The 12,665-nt window shown below is 37.9% G+C and overlaps 1 protein-coding gene across 11 annotated transcripts in view; it reads left to right on the top strand.

Moving 5' to 3' along the window:
• LOC131045206 (sterol 3-beta-glucosyltransferase UGT80A2) overlaps nucleotides 1-12,665 on the top strand; it is a 177,426-nt gene that overhangs the window by 102,090 nt on the left and 62,671 nt on the right. The window lies entirely within an intron of this gene.

The following is a 12,665-nucleotide window of genomic DNA, read 5'->3' as shown; positions in this document are numbered from 1 at the left end:
TTTCTGTGTATGCATCCTTGATAAAGAGACCTAACTTAGATCAATTAAGGGTTTCATCTTCTAATAAGACCTGGTTACATTCCTTACCTTCTGTTTTTTTTATGATTTTCTCTATATCTGATCAAAGGACTGACAATAATCTATGAATTCGCTGTGTGATAGGCCCCTAGGTGAGTTCAATTCGCTCCCTCTTGATTAATTCAGATGCTTCATGGTGAATTCGTTTTCTTAAAACATCAGATCTGTATCTTTGATGCTCAAATTTATCTTCTTTGATTACCAGGTTTGCACTTTCAATGTCCAATTTCGTCCTTGTGCTGGAGCAATTCACCTATATTCTGATGAAATTCGCTTATGTGCTGACAAAATTTGATGCCTAGCTAAAGAAGTTCGTTAAATCTGTTCTCAAATTCGCATTTGGAGAGAAGAAAATGTTTGAGTTGATGATTAAAATGAATGTTCTAACTTCTCCTTTACAGGTGCCGAGGGTAAAAGTCATGTCTTTTGGGGTGCAAGGCTGACTTAATTTAGCAAAAATAAAACAACAAATTACCTTTCTCATGCTGGCCGACTCAACACAAACTTTCTTCATCTCCTTTGCAATTCGAATTTTGAATACTATTTTGGCGCCAAAATGCTTGTCTTTGATGAATTCACTCTTGGACCTTAGGGAGGTACACGACCTTGGAATAAGTTCGCTCTATATCCTTAGCAAGGACATGAATCTTGATAAGAATTTCGCTCTCTGTCCTTAGCAAGGACATGAATCTTGATAAGAATTTTGCTCTATGTCCTTAGCAAGGACATGACTTGGAGATGAAATTCATTCCAAGACCTTCGAGAGGTACATCAATTGGAAATAATTCGCTCCAGGACCTTGGTAGGGATATGATGAAATTCTCTCTCTGTCCTTCGGGGGGTACATGACCTTAATCAAAATTTCGCTCCATGACCCTTGGAAGGTACACGACCTTGGTCAAAAATTTGCTCTAAGACCTTGGCAATGACATGAATTGGATGAAAAATTTGCTCTAGGACCTTGGTAAGGTACATGATGAAGTTCGATCTATGACCTTGGCAAGGAAAAGACCTAAAATAAAATTCGCTCTCTGTCCTTTGGAGGGTACATGATGAAATTCGCTCTATGACCTTGGCAAGGACAAGACCTAAAATAAAATTCGCTTTTTGTCCTTCGGAGGGTATGCACATGATTCTAGACAAGACTCACTCTAAGACTTCTCCAAGGTACACATATTCAAATTCGCTCTGGTCCCTTAGCAAGGACATGAAAATTTCGCTCTGGATCCTTTGGAAGGACATCACTCAAAATTTGCTCCAGGACCTTTCCAAGGACAAGACTTGAAAATCGCTCTTGGACCTCTCCAAAGACAAGACTTAAAAATCGCTCTTTCACTTGGTTGATTTTGACCTTGGGTTTTGCAATCTGTCCATATGAAAGCATTATCAATTCGACCCTTGAGAACACCTATGGAGGAAATTCGCTTTGTGACTTTAGGGAGGTACATGCCCTTGGTGAAATTTTCGCTCTAGGACCTTCGCAAGGACATGACTTGTTGAAAGAATTTCTCTCTAGGACCTCAACAAGGTACAAGGTTGTAATGTCCCCACTTTGAAATAAAATTTAATAATAAAATTAAATTAAAATATAAAATAAAATAATTAAATATAATTAAATATGATTAATTAAAAATTAATTAAGTTAATGAAAAGTCAAAATAAATGAAAGGAAAGGTTGTGACTCCCTCAACAATGAGATATAAAAGGGAGAAGAGAACCTCATTTGAGAGGGGGAATAATTTGGAAATGAGAAGTGCAGATCTGATTTAAATAATAAGTGCAGATCTGATTATGAGAGATTGTGTCCCTTTCAAAGGGCAGAAATAATGAAGAGTTGCACTCTTTCAAAGGGTGCTAATGGTGAAAGGGTGTGTCTCTTGCCAAAGGGTATACATGATGAAGAGGTGTGACCTCTCCCTCACATTGAGAGATATAAAGGAAAGGAATCAAAAGCATCTAGTAAGATCACCATTGATCATATCAGATCAGAATTGTTATCAAGTTACAGCAGTAACATTTGTGTTCTTGGTGGTATGCATGGGGATGTGCTTAATAAGTATGCTTAATATATGAAGCCCAATAATGTTCTTATGCAGAATTAATAGTAATGCTAATATGGACTGCAATATGTATGACAGTCATACTTAATTTCATATATATATTCATAATACATAAGAAATATATATTCTTATAGTCTAAATAATGTTATTACTTTCCATATTTAAGAAGATGGAATTGAGATGTTCCAAAGAGGGGCAGTCTAAATCCAAGCAATAGGTTAAGTCCCAAGATAGGGTGGGGATCAGCGACCCATAAGCCTTGAGGGTATAGACCCAAGATAGGTAAGGGCTTGGATCTGTAAACTTTGAGGGAACCTATTGCAGTTGGTCTCTAAGCGCTTTGGTAACATATGTAAACCCTTCTCCCTTAAAACTGAAATAGTAGCAAGGTTTGATATCTTTATTAAGAACTTTGAATAATGAAATTAATCAGCTAATGAGGAAAATAGACAAGCACTTGTTAATAACTTATTGAAGAAAATCTATCAATTTTAGTATATTTAAATAGATAAGGTAGGGGACATTACAAAGGTCAAGGGACTTAGGCAAATCCGCTCCAATGAGGGAGCAAGGTACACGGTCTTGATGAAAATTTTGCTCTCAAGTTGGGACAAGGTATGTAACTTCATGAATGGCTCTTCACTTAGCTCTTTCACTTGACTTTACTTCGTTTGTTCAATCCTCAAGTCCTTCATCTACGAATCATTCTTGCAACACTTGATGACCTACTCCACTCATTCACTAGAAAAGAGCATAGAGAGACTACTCTTAGAGAAGGCAAAACCTAAGAAAAAGGGGGGTCCCCATCTTGATGGGGCGATGTGTGATGTGGTCACAACAGGTCCTAGGCTTAAGAGCCTTGACCAATTCCTATAACCTGTCATGTAAACCCTCAATAAACAGCATCACCACACATCTATTCAGCATCTCAGGAACCATAACAACAATGTGTTGATTCTCATTAATATAAGTTTCAACATGTCCAGTTTGTTGCAGCAGTGCTAAATCCCTGTAGCACAACTCAACATCCTTATGGTCCAATCTGGCAATCAACCGCTCATTGAACTCTATGTAAGAATGAACGAGTCCATGGTTTTGGGTAACCAAACCATGGTGCCACCAATCATAAGCCATGCCCTCCAAACACTGCAAATTGAATAGCCTTATTCTCAGGCATGAGCTTAAGTGAGAGGTGGATGTCAAGTTTGTGCACCGAAGCTCGTGCACTGATCTTCCCGCTACCATCAAAGGAAGATAAAGTGAGCTTATTGGTAGTTCGCTTGAGGTCACCACTTTGCTGTTGTCTAGACCATCTATCACCATGGTTCCTCATACTGTCTCTACACTGGATACAATATTGATGCAAAGGAAAAACATATCTAACATGGTTTGGAAGGCGTGCCCACTCAACATTAGCTGCCATAACAACATCCTAAAACTCCATGCCCTCAAGTGGGTCAACTGGTGGTGGCTCATCCCTGGGTGGAAATTTAGGCTGCATAGGCCTATCTGTTGTCCATGTATGTTTCCTATCACGCCTAGGAGAACCAAGTGAGTTAGTGATCGATGAAGGAGTCCTACTACTCCCACGACTGCCTGCAACTGAAACGGACCCACTATGTTTGCTATGTCCACCACGCCTATCCCTGTGGCAATTCAAGTCCAATCTGTCCAAAGTACCCAGAAGCTTGTCTAATGCCTGTACAATCCTCGGCTGTGAATTAGTGAAAGTTCTCAGTAACTCATCAAGATCATGACGATTTTATCTTTCCTCATGCTGAGGACTCCTATTACCCTTAGGTATATCACCCATATCCAAATCCAAGTGTCCCTGTGGTCTTCTGCGAGTATAGTATTTGTAAGGCCCAGTCCTTCCTGAATGCATAGAAATAATTAGAGGACCCTCAGGTTGGCAGGATCATATAGCTCTGATACCATTGAAAGATCGCCATCTGAGTTTGATCCAAATTTCTGTTTTTTTTTAGTTTTCTGACTTATCTTTGACCAGCAAATAAGAGATTTGTTGTTTTGATTGTTTTTGGCGCTTTCTGATTTTTTTGTGTTTTTCCTGATATACTTGTTTAATGCCAAACTAAAGGAAATGCTGATAAGAAAGCTAATAAATGTGCAATGCAAATAGCGGACAATAGGTATGCTTTTATTTAAACCAATGGCTGTTGTACATACCCAAAATGCATACAAAGGTCTGATATAATTCTGGGACAGCGATTTACAATTTTCCCAGCACAACCACAGCTTCACAACTCTGCTCCACGGTCCGATTTGAGTCTCCAGCTGATGTAAAATGTAGATCAGCTCCAAAGCAAGCTAGAAACCCTATGTGTCACCTAGGGTTTGATGCTCTAGACCTCCAAATTGTACGGTGGGCTGAGAAATGTATAAATGAAGTTGCCATGGCCTTGGATGGGCCCGATCTGCTGACGGCCGTCTCTGATCTGCTCAAATAAAGGTATGATCATTGCTCATCTCTCCAGCCAGCCAAATAAAAACCTGATCCCTACAATATAAAGGCTGATAACTGGCTCCAAATTGAAGATTTATGCTCCTTAGAAGCTCCGACACCCCTGTAGGCCTTCAAACTGTGAAGGATTTTTGTCCTCCCCAATAGATCTGAGAAATACTTCTCCAAGCTGCTGCTGCTCTCAAAAATCAGTCATCAAGAATAATGAAAAATGGCTGCCAATTCACTTTTTAACCTCTCTTCTTTCCCCCTCCAAGAGGATCAAACCTTTTTAGGGTTCCCATTTGCCATTTTAAAACACTATACTGTTTTATTAAAATACTTGGCTTTCCTCTATGTTGGTCATACCTTTTCCCTAGGCTCCCTTTTATTATTTTAAGTTGTTTTAAAAACAACTTATGTTATGTCTCCTAGCCAATGTGGCCCAAGGTGGTCCCCTTTATTATAATATTAAAAATATTTTATTAAGAAAACACTTTATTCAATTAAGTGGAATAACTTTAATAATCCAAATTTATTCCTGAATTCAGCACTTGAACTCCCAAATTGGAAACTGAATGCTGTCACCAGTCCAAGGATGATGATTGGATGTGGTAGTGCAACTGGCAGTCTCCTAAAAAGTATGGACACTCCTAAAAAATAGGAATTGCAACCAAAACCTCCGAAATGATTCCTGAGGTCCCCTGCTGCGTCTCGGTCAACTCCCAAGTAACCCCCAAAAATAGGACACCCTCCTAAAATCTAGGAGACCGCCTCAGACTGCCCAGAATGGCTTGTAAAGTCCCCATGTAGCTCCACAAGCCTCAGTATGGGTCCCCTTTCCACTCCAGTGGCATACGGGAACCTAATGATAGGCCAATCCTTGCTCAACTACCTGTCACCTAAGAAGGGGACATTACAATGATTGGATGAAGATGCAGTTCTGACAACACATACAAGACACATGATTCAAGGGAATGCATGATGAGGGGCCAAAAGGTAAAGACATATTATTACTCTGGAGCACAATTCTGATGTAAGAGAGCCTGCCCTCTCTCTAAGTCAGTTTGAACAGTTATGAGCCATCCCCTATTGACTAGACATCTTGATCACGATGTTCTTGTGCACTAGAGTCTAAAAAGAGAAAATCCTAGTCCGTGCTTATGGAAATAATGGTCACTGGCAATGGCAGTGGCTATGATGACATCAAATCAATTCTAAGCAGCGTATGGTCTCTTCTTCATAGGGAAAGAAGATAAATTATCTAGTAAATGGGCCAATTTAATGTACAATATGGTAAGAGTTGCATACAAGAATAAATAGTGAAATTCTGAACTCCATTGTAACATGGTTGCTATTGAGTGTAATGGTTTTACTTAATAACTATTAGAAAGAGCAGTTCAAGGATTACCCTAACCTGGCATAATGTGATACAATCTTCATAAAGCAGTCGAAAATTACATGCTTAATAGGTACAAGATAAAACACTCAGAATGCTGTTGGTGATTTGACATATATTGATAAACATGCATGATGACATTTTGCAATGTCTAATGTGATTGAAAAAGCAAAAACAGATATTGGTACATGAAAATCAGTTTCACAAAAAGATTATTTGGCACAAGTGTACTAGAAACAAGTATAAAAAGAGACTGTTGAGTTGGATGTGCAAGTAGAAGAATTGAACGTGAAAATAAAAAAGGTAGGAAAGAACAGAAGCTCAAAACTAAAAAAGTGGAAAATGTGAGAAAGCACACAAAATAAAAAAGGAAGCAAGATGAGGCTATTGCAAAGAAGATCATGAAACTTAAGTTGGAGTTATAAAAGATGAAGAACAAGGGAGAAAATGGGAGAGGAGAAATTTTATTTGGAAGTTGTAGGATTGGAAGTCATGGATAATGTGGTTTAATTAATGTTAATTGTTGAGAAGGAAAATACAACCTTGTATGACAGGTTGGATAGGGTTAAGGGAACTTTCTCATGCTCATCAACACATTCTATCATATGTGGACCATTGATGAAAGTCAAAGCCACCCATTTTGAGAGCTTCACTATCAACAAAAGGTACCATTAATCATCACTCCACCATGAATGACAATCCCAACTATTTTTGTTCTCACTCCCATTATGCTTTTGCCGCTTGTTAGAACTTGTGCATCATCATCCATGTCTCAACCTTCCATTGAGAGTCATCATGATGACTAATTTAAAGGAGAAGGTAGATGTAGATGTGATTTCTATACCATTGTACATTACTAGAGGTATATTTCATATTGGGCATTTGAATACTAAATATGTATAAGACTGTGATTTGTGATGAGTCTGGAAATGTTAAACCGGAACACAAAATAGTGGAAACCCTAGGTTTTATTGAAATCCTTAGTATCCCGGATTTTCCCAAGGATATCATAAGGATTGTGTTAAGCAGAGTACATGGTGAATATTTCTGGTTAGATTCAATTCACAAAATCACAAAAGAAGCGGTAAAAGCTATAACAGGGTTATCTTCCACCGGTAACAGACCTGACAAAACAAAGAAGGTCTCAAATGACACAGTGATAAACCTAACCGATGCAACATTTGATAAAAGGTCTCTAAGGGTGAACGATGTAAAAGACATAAATATCAGATTTATCAGTATGATCTTAGGTTATAAGGCTACACATGCAAATAGGTTGAACTTAGTGTCTAGCCTATGTATCAAAAGTGCCTATGATATGGTTAATGATAATGCAAGGATAGATGTATGTGAATGGCTCAAAGATGAGTTGATAGACAATCTGTGAAAGATTAAAGGAGATAAGAAAGGAACATTCAGATTTGGAAATTTGCTTGTTTGTCTGATGTTGTACATAACAAAACAAGTACCCTTTATTGGTGCAACAGATTTTGGTTTTGACATTCCAGTAGGAAAACAACTGTTGGATCTATTGAACAATATGGGAGAAAACCGAGAGAACCTAAATGAACATTTTCAAGCATTGAAGACTCGAATGAAAACTAGAGTAAGACTGTCACAAGCTATTGTGGATAAATATCAGAAGGAAATTTGTTTTGTGATCAAGAAAGATGAAATTTGGATGGAGGCAGTTGTCCCTAGAACTATCTGGGTAACTGAAATGGGCTATGAAACAGATGACAATATCATTGAAACTTATGCAAAAGCCCTCCTTGAAGCACCCAATGAACCTACTGAGGAAGTTTTTGGAAATGCTGAAACAATAGAAAGTGGAATTCAATCAAGGAAAAGGGTTAAGAAAGTTGAAGCAACCGTAAGGAAAGGAACCCGGCAGGCTAAAGCAATCAAGGAAGATGTTTTGAGACAAACTGGTATAAGTGAAAGTGAGTTGGAAGCACCTCAACCGGAAACTCAGCTTTCACCGGTTGGAACTTCTTCTGAGAGTGATATACCGACAGTATTTAAAAGGGTAGAAAGGAAAAGAAAACCCACATCGGTACCCTCTCCTACACCAAAAAGAACCAGACAAAAACAACAGGCAGTAAGGCCTCCCGCAAAGAAAATGACTCCTAAGAAGAAGGTAAAACAAGATATTGCCCCAATAGACAAACTTCTTTGTGAAATTATAGAGGATGGTAAGCTGAAGAACATCAACAAAATATACAATACACTATCAGCTGATGATAAGGAAAGCATAGAGACCAGTGTAATCTTACATTTAGATATATACAAGAAATTTTTGATGGAAGTTGTTGATGAAATTCCAAATGATTTGTATAGGAGACTTGAAGCTAGAAGGTTAGCCATTGTTGAGTTGGACAAGAAAATTAAGATTGAAAAACTACTTGCAGTACATCCAGTCAACTCAACTGATGAAATAGATAAACTAATCAGTGAAGCAAACCGGACAGTATACTCCACTGCTCACTGACATGTAGCACAAATGGCAGGTAGAGTAAAGGAAGCCTCTGAGGAAACAGTAGATGCATGGGATATATTCTTTGTGGAAAAAGAAAAACAGGAAGAATTACTCAGACCAAAAACTATTAAAGTATATCAAAAGGACAAAGATAAGGGGAAAGGTAAGGTAGGTGGACCTCCAAGCCTTAAAATAACTGACAATGTGCCCCCACCTCTTTCAGATTCTTCACCGGTAGATACTACTGACAGTCAACCGTCCACATAAAGTATGAAGACTCCACTAGAGGATACAAATCTTGAGTCTGAAATTTTGTATACTGTGAATGTAGACACCCAGGAAGTAAATGTTGTGGTTGACAGAGAAACCATTGAAGATAAGGAGGAAGATGTGACTATTGAGTCACCGGTTGCAGTGGTTAAGATAAGCATAGAAAAACCTACACAGGCAGAACAATCAACTGAGGATACCACTGAGAAACCGGTAGAAACAACTGAAAAACCATCTGAAGAACCGGCAAAAGAGAGTTTAGAGGTACAAACTAAGACTACATTTGAGAAATCGGTAGTTGAAAGTTCAGAGAAACCCTCTGAGATACAGATAGAGAAACCAAAACAGGTACAGGTTGAAGCACAGGTTCAGACAGAGACAGTGCCACCAGCCCAAACTGAAAAGCATAAACCTTTGTTTGTAGAAATGCAAACACAGACTGACCTACCAGAGGTCGAATAAAGTAAGGTGATTACCACAACTGGTAGCATGGCTATTGTAAAGACTGTTGGACAAACATCTGGTACATCTATGGCAGAATTCAGACCTACAAATATAACAAAGGTCTTATTGGATTCAATAAAGAAGATCACAGAATGTAATGCACAAGCCTATAAGGCTATTGATGATACAATTCCAATTCTTAAATTGATAGCACCAAAGTACATTGTTGATAATAAGGATTCTTTAGGTCAACTAAACACATTGTCTAAGTTCATCACCGACAACATATTGACTGTTGATCAAATAAATGAGGATACATTTAAGGAAAGAATGATTAAAGAAAAAGAGAAATTCTTTGGGGAAATTGTGAAGAAGAACAAGGAGAAAATGGATACCCTATTACCGGAACTTGGAGAAATAATTTTTGACTTCAAGAAATTGTACTGGGACACGTGTAAGACAAATATCTTAACAGAAGACCTTGACAAGGAAATCAGCAAAGCACAAGATAAGATTAACAATATTGCTGACAATCCAATAGGATCATCAGATTCATTTTTGGAGATAGAAAAGAAGATTGCAGAGCTAGAAGAGAAAATCAAGAAGTTAGAGAATGACAAACAAAGAATAAAGGATAAAGCAAAGGACTTGAAATGCAGACTTGGTCCAAGACTAGAATACCTCATTTCTTTGAGAAAAGAAATATCTGAGGCTCTGGTTCCCGGATTGAAGACATCGGAAGAGAAAATGCACATACTCACCGGTACAGTGCAGAGAACACAAGAGGCAATAAAAGACAACAAAACATTCAGTAATGGTATAAATTTGATTTTGACAGATATCTTTTAGATTGTAACCCACCGGTTCCAAGAATCCAGGTAGGACTCCATTGACAGCGAATGACAACCTTTGTCATTGATGTCAAAGGGGGAGTAGTGTGATGAGAAAAATGGTCAGAAGGAAGTAGAGATTATCTGCTCAGGGGGAGCATACATTTTTGGACACAGTTTTTTTGGCAAAGTTTTTTTTGGACTTCAGTTTTCGGATGCATTCTTGAATTTTTCTCATGAGTGTTGCCATCAATGCCAAAGGGGGAGATTGTTGGCAAATGCACACTCCAATGAGAAATTGTAGGTGATTGAAGGTATTGTCATTGATGGCAACCTTGCAATCATGTGATACCGGTAGGCAGACACAGGCACCGGCACCGATAGACTCTACACCGGCACACAAAACACCGACAGCGAAAAGGAAGAATACCGGCATCCTGGCCGACAACAATTTTGTATTAATGTATTTTGTAATTAATTGTAAAATCTTTTGTAAGCCGACATGGTGGATTGTAATATGATTCATATATGTATGAGATCATTGTAGATCATTTTGTAGACAAGAGATAGGATGCAAAGTATGGAAAAGTAATAGCAGACCTAATATGCGAATTATTGGTTAAAGGTTTATGTTGTAACAAAGCTTAAACCGGTATTGAATCTGGCATAGCAGATGCTAATTTGAAGCAGTACAAGACACTGGATTAGTATAATCCATTTTTGTAAGTCAGTGTGACTTCTTTTGTAATTGAGCAGTGAGCTCTAGGCACTTGGCCTTCCTGCATGTGCAGGTCCCTATTGTAAGAGTAATATTCCCTTATTGGCTAGTAAGCGAATATTGTGGGTCACAAATCCCACCGAGTTTTTTCCCAAACCGGGTTTCCTCGTTAAAATACTGTGTTATGGTGTGCTTCTCATGTTGTTGTTATTGTTCTTATTTATTGCATTATTTCTGGTTTACCGGTACTCAGTTTTAATATGCTTTTCATGTTTTAAATCAAGTAATTTGATATACCGGTTAGACACTGATTCACCCCCCCCCTCTCTGTATCTTTGGGAATCATAACAAAGGTAGATGTAGATGTGATTTCTATACCATTGTACATTACTAGAGGTATATTTCATATTGGGCATTTGAATACTAAATATTTGTTTATCTATTCACTTCTGGGTTGTTGCAGCAGTAGTCTTTATTTATGATTGACGCTTTGTATGAGCACATATATTAGTCAATCTTTTGATATTATATTTGTAATGCATCTCAACTTTGCATCTTGTTATATTTGCACTCACCATTGATAGAATTCACCTCTATCACTTTTTTTCTATGTTCCACGGAGTTTTAGTGATGGGGGATGCTGGGACGTGTTTCCGGTACAGGGGTACTTTTGGGTCATTTTTGGGGGGATGGCAGGGGACGGCTGTTAAAAAAATAGGGGGGTTTTTACAAATATAGAGAAATTCAAATATGCATATCATAACAATGGTAAAGCATTCATCATAGACATTAATACATTGCATTTGACTTGAATTAAGATTTCACAAGAGAGTTGACAAACATTTTACCAAAATTTAAATGCTTTTATCAATCATTGCCAACAAATATATGTCATAAACATCCATAATAGACATAAAATGATAAATATTAAATATTTAACATCCATAACTATGAGATGACATAAATTGTAAATAGAAAAGTTAAAACATAGAAGTCCATGATCAGCTGTCTATCATAATCTCAAGATAAAACTAATAAAATATATAGCTGTCCTTAACTAGCTGCTTCTTCTCTTCTTGCTGTTCTTTTCCTATTTTGCAAATGCCAGAATGAGTATCTTTTTCTTCCTTTTGTTTGTTTTATGCATTAGATTAGGGTTTGTTATATTTTATGTCTATTTGGGGTCTTGGTGGGGCCAGCTGAACCTCTATTGTAAATTAAAAATGTGTTTTTTATTTTATTTTGGACTTAAAAAAATTCTGGGCTGTAGGGGACGGCCAGCTGTCCCGGGGACGGTTGGGGGACGCCTAGGCGTCCCTTAGCTGTCCCGGGGTCAGCTGGCTGTCCCCTACTGCCCAATACCCGTCCCCGAAACGTCCCCTGTTTTTTTGCGAAAAGAGGGACGCTTAGGAAACAGCAAATTCCTGTCCCCATTTTGACCCCGGTACGGGTACGAGGGAAAAAAGGAAGGGGACGCGTCCCCGTGGAACATAGCTTTTTTTTAATACTGGAATCGCCTGGGAGTGTCCATGAAGCTACTCAAGCAATTTTGGGATAAAAATACAAAACCTTGTCTGATTTTGTAAGAATTCCAATTCCGATTTCAATTTGGGACATTTTGTAAGTTTTTTTGGGGTTTTTAGGGGGTAATTCAATAACATAGATTTTGTGTAAGTCCACTTAGTTTGTGTAGTTGAAAGAATTGTCAATTATCCAAGCATCCTGTTTTCACATCTATTAGACAATGTAATTCCTCTTCTTAAAAGTCATCAAGTTCAATAGAATAATGTAGATTGATGAGGTAATTTCAATCGAATCATTTTGATTCTTTAAGGGGTTGATTTAATGAGATATTTTTTTATCTTTCATGGCTTGTGATTCATATTGCTAAATGAAATATAAAATCTGTATACCATCATGTGCATA

Source organism: Cryptomeria japonica, chromosome 3 (assembly GCF_030272615.1).
Source record: "Cryptomeria japonica chromosome 3, Sugi_1.0, whole genome shotgun sequence".
In the NCBI taxonomy this organism is placed as follows: Eukaryota; Viridiplantae; Streptophyta; class Pinopsida; order Cupressales; family Cupressaceae; genus Cryptomeria; species Cryptomeria japonica.
Note: the sequence above shows the minus strand (reverse complement) of the source record. Positions and strands in the feature narration are given on the sequence as shown.